Consider the following 5,534-nt stretch of genomic DNA (forward strand, 5'->3'; position numbering starts at 1 on the left):
CAGCTGAGAGGGTATTTCAGAGGAATTGCCCATGTGTGGCAGCTTAGTCCCGACAGCCTTCTCATAGACATCTGCTCTTAGTGATGTTATAAGAGAAGATAATCCACCTTCTGTCTGATCTAGTATGTCTGTTAGTTCTTTTGTATTAGTCATGGGAAAGCAGGGTTGAATTATTGAGATGAAGAAAGAGAAGCAAACTGAAAAGCACAATATTGAAGTATGCATAGGCATGTTTCCAAAATGTGGTTGACCTTGCTCAGCAGACAGAAGTCAAAATGAAAATGCCTGTCTGGCAGACTCTCACATGTGAAACCTTGCATATACAGGCTTATGTAAAAAGCTGTATATATACAGCTCAAGATGAAGCTGATTTGTTCTTGGCAAATAAAATAGCTTGGAAACTGTAGAGAAGTGATTTGTTTTCCTGTGGGTGATAATTGTTTGTACTGATATGAAGGGACCCCGGGGAGGTCAGCTTTTGTGCTCATGGATCTTAATCAAAGTCAGCTGGCCTATAAGCATGTACGGCTTCATGGAGCCTTGTTTTAGGTTTGTGGTGATTAATGTCTTTTGTCATGGTTCTGTCCTGTACCCTGGCCAAATGAGGGCTCCACTGTTCTTGGCACCATGCCTCTTCAGAGATAATCCCTTCCTCAGAGAGCTCGCAGGATAGACCGTGATTGGGAAGAGATCAGAGGACAGTATCCTGTTTGTTGTCACAGAGTATTCAGTGCACACATGGAGTTTTTTAAGGAGAAGATTTTTTTTTTGTCCTGAATTTATTTAAAAGAATCTGCCACCACTGGTAGATGGAAACATTTTGGAGAGAGGTCTTGTATGTGTGAGTCGTTCAGGCAGAAAACCATTTCACCACAACAGCACAACCAGCGGGAAGAGCTGAAGGCTGAGTGAGGAGCAAAGCAAGACAGGGAGGAAGGTGCAGAATGACTGTTATGCTGAGGGGGGCAAAAAGTGGATTTGGCTTTGGAGGAACAACAGGATACCATTAGGATACCTGACTTGGGGAGACAGAGGAAGAAACGGATACCTAGACAGCCTGACACGAGCTTTCAAAGTGTTAATATGAAATTACCACCCTTCTTATTTTGTGCTTATACTGCTGATATGGCCCAGCAAGTAACTGGAGTGTTTGAGAGACAGCACTTGGGTGTGGCCAGTCCATACGTCATGTGCCTTTAACATGTCTGGCTTTACTGTGCATGTACAACCTATCCTATGGTTGACAGAGCCTATTGCTTAGGACGAACATAACAGATTCAAGTTGCAGGCAGGATCTCTGTCACTTAGATTTTATATTGCTTCTGGCACTCACACCCAGGGCAGACTCAGAGCACTAACCTGCCTGACATAAGCCAGAGGCACTGCCTTGAGAGGGTTCATAAACTCATAAACTAAAACAGTGTGTGTGATGTGCCCTTATGCAGGTCATAAATATTCAGGATACCAAAATGGCGACAAAAGGAAAGAACAAAAGGAAAAATCATAGATATGCCACAACTGGATGATTTTTCACATCAGTGGTATTATTTACCATTACTATAATGAACTGAAGAGATGGCACAGTGCTTGTGACTGCAAAGGTAGAATGAAGATGATGAAAGACAGCAAAGATTGTAGGAACATCCCAATCAATGGACACCTCACCCTCCACCAGACCCAGCTTTGCACTCCAGTTAGCAAGAAGTTCTCTTCCCCCATACTGCGTAAGAAAAAGCTTTTCAATCTGTTAGAATCAAAACTGTGATTTTACTAAGTCTGTCTATATTTATTCAGTTGGTGAACCAAAAGCTATTTAAAGCAGGCTGTTTCAAGCAGGAACTGCATAAAGGTGAGTCTGTAAATTAGAAATGGTTGTTATAATTGCTATTGCAGGGATCATTCTTCCCCTATGTGCACTGGTTGTTTTCTCCCACAGGCTTCTTGTGCTGTACAACTGACTTTAATGTGTATAATCACATTTCTGAGCCTATGAACGATCCCAAAGAATTACAGTTTAATATTAGTGCGTAGAAAGCAGCAAAATTAACTTGTTACATTGACTGAGAGTTAGCGAAGCAATACCTTAAAAAAAAAAAAAAAGACAGTGAATAACAATGCTGGCAGGTGGACTTGAGAAGAGTTGTAACAGAACTTCTATCATCCACAGATTTTGTACTCAAGGAGATAACCTGACCTGCATGGAATTGCAAGGGGAAGGATTTTATCTAAGAATTTTAGAATTGCTCAGCCAATCTGGTCCATTCCTGGAAGAGCACAAAAAGGTGATAGAAATGTTCCTACAAGGACTACTTCATACTTTTTTGAAAACATAGGGCATGAATCTCTTCTCCTGAGCTAGCAATTTATCAGTAATTACTTCTGAACCATGAAAAGTGAAACACTATTCACTTAAGAGTCGTCAGCCTCACAGCAATATTCCGTGTCGAGCAGTTTTTCACATAGCAATTTTTAAAGGATTAAGTCCCAAGGAGTAGTTTCTGGAATTTATCCCCATTCACTGGAGTTGGTGCATTTCTTTGAGTACAACAGTGACTTTCTTGTAAAAGAATGGCATTTCTTTGTCAGATTCCTGTGGTCAGTTTTATGACAATGAAATATGTATGTCAGGACATAATATATGTTTGCAGGCATGGCTTAACGAAAAATGGAACAAGATTGCTGTAAAACTCTTGAGTTTGGCTTGCACCTTAGCGCCAGGGAGCAAAAGGCATGGGAGCGGAGAGCTCCTCTCCTTCCAGCAGTGTAGCATGGCAGACCCACACCCGCTCCTGCTGCAGCAGCTAGTTTGGCTTTCTAAAACTCTGGCGTAGCAAAATAGACAAAGAACTGCCTTTTTCTGCTGTACCAGCAATCTGCTGCCCTAATTACGTGCTTATTGTGCCCATGCCTACAACTTGTGCTGGCTCATAACCATGTGATCAAGGCTGTCCCTGAGGGTTTTCAATTGATTAAAGAAGCTCTTGATTCTTTGGACAAGCTATGCAAGTTATAAAGCTTTAAGTCTCAGGAAGGGAAATAAATAGATTAGAAAGTATTTTTGTTCAGCTTCAGAATTAATTTCTTATTTGTTTCAAGGCCTCACAAGAAGAATATGTGGACCAGAAAACTTGTTACCACAGAGTCATATGTGTGAGGCAGAAGATTCAGAATCTTCTGTGATTGTGATGAATCTAAGACACATCATTAGATTTAATGCTGCAGTAAAGGATTAAAAAAATAAACCAACAAGCAGCTGTCTTAAGGTATTTCAAAGAAGCCATCAATGAAACTCCGAAAGAGAAAAGGCAATGTCTATAGCCATTATAGCCATTATTCAAAACAAAGAGGGACAAACTGGATTTCTCATGACATAGCTGTGAATTTGCTTTATGGGTTTTTTGTCAGTGATGATAAAAAAAACTATATACCAGAAGATGCTTTTAAAGATTATTAAAAATGAATTTTGCAACTGTGTAAAAGAAAAAAAATGCATTCTTGATCTCTGAGAAGAATCACATCTGCCATTCTTCTAAATGTAGATTTCAGATGCAGTTTGTGACTTACTTGCTTGAAAATCTAGGGAACCATCTTCCTAAATTTGGCAATTAACAAGGTATGCTGCGGTAATCATAGACTCATAGAATCATACAAGCATTTAGGTTGGAAAAGACCCTTAAAATCATTGAGTCCAAAATACCTCAAGGGATGGTGACCCAACCACTTCCCTGGGCAGCCTGTTCCAGCGCTTAACAACCCTTTCAGTAAAGAAATTTTTTCTAATATCCAATCTAAACCTCCCCTGGTGCAACTTGAGGTCGTTTGCTCTTATCCTATTGCTTGTTACTTGGGAGAAGAGACCGACTCCCATATTGCTACAACCTCCTTTCAGGTAGCTGTAGAGAGTGATCAGGTCTCCCCTCAGCCTCCTTCTCTCCAGGCTAAACACCCCCAGTTCCCTCAACTGCTTCTCATCAGGCTTGTTCTCTAGACCCTTCACCAGCTTCATCGCTCTTCTTTGGACACATAATATGTAGAAGGTTTGTCTGAAACAAATGGAAAAAGTGCATTTTGGTTTGGAACAAAATGTTGCTCGCAAAAATGGCCTAGAAACTTAATTTAAATTAATCAATAAATTCATAAAAATGTCCTGGCTCCTGCTGGTGCAGAGGGTCCGAAATTCTTTAGACAGCTCTGCCTGCATTGGCAGTTCTCACAGTTGATCCCAAGGTAAAGAGGTGAACATGAAGACAGGAGGTCTTTGGGAGCAGAAACCTAATGAGTGAAGGGTCTTTGTTAACCCTGATGAAAAGTCCCAGGAAGAAAGTGTTCAAGAATATTGATGGAAATGATGACCTGAGCTAAAGGGCATCACACCCATCTGCTGATATGAACACAAATGGTGAAAAAGGCAGTGAAAGCGTAGGAGCGACAGGAGAAGCCCTCTGTTTACTGCACTTTGCAAAGAATGCACAGAAATGGGGGATGGGTCTTGCTTCTGTGAGATGGCAAAGTACCATGCAAGAAAACAGGCTGATTGCAACGGCCAGTGTCTTCTTACCTCCGTTTTTATTTTAACATTCCTCTCCGTTTCACCCTATTGCTGTCTCTTCAGAGGATATTTTGAGGCTTCTTAATATTCCAGCATCAAGTGCTGTATGCGCATTACACAAGAAGCATATGCAGTTCTGTCATCTCTTGAGATGTATAATCATTCATCCCTTCTCCTGATGTTGCTGCTGTCAGTCTATAGGGAAATGGAGCAGTATCTGCTGTGTAATCTGTGTAAATGTGATATCATAAATGCATTGCAGTGGTAATACATTTATGTTACAATGCATCTGTAACAAACACTTTATTCATGTCTGTAATATTTTTGTTTCTAGAGATTTGCTAATTGATCATTGCAACTGGTATTCATGTATGAACCTGCCAGTATCAATCGTTGTCTTTTAACTCCACATACTCATGCTCAATGGCAGCAAAAGCAATACTTCTTTTTCTTGGATCTGTCAGCAGTCCAGCTCATTTGTCATTTTTAAATGGACACCTGGGGCAGATTCTGAGCAAAACAAATCAATGCAGTTAGCTACACTGAATGCATTCAACCGAGGATGCTTGGAAGGGGAGAAGAAACAGGTGGTGCAGCAAAGGAAATGATGGGGAGGAGAGGTATGCTTACAGGCTTGGCGAAGGCTGGGAAAATGGCAGCAAAACTCCAGAACAAGCAGTGCCAGTATGCCTGAACCTGAATGGAAAGGTAGCCCTGAGACCTGGGGGCTCCTAATTTCCGAGGGCCGAGGAAAGCCCTCCTGGGAAGGCACTTGATCCTTTCAGAAGAGGCAGGGACTTACCATTCTGCCACCCACAGTGCCATCTCTAGACGCAACCCTTTTTGTGTCTTTGCTTTGGGAGGGGAGTGAGGAATGTGCGTTAGGGACAGCCAGCGACACCCTGCCGCATCAGCTGCCGCCAGCGCCAGGGCTGCGTTGCCGCAAAGAGGAGCAGCTGGGGCGGGGGCCGGCACGGCCGTGCTC

Source organism: Falco naumanni, chromosome 4, assembly GCF_017639655.2.
Source record: "Falco naumanni isolate bFalNau1 chromosome 4, bFalNau1.pat, whole genome shotgun sequence".
NCBI lineage: Eukaryota > Metazoa > Chordata > Aves > Falconiformes > Falconidae > Falco > Falco naumanni.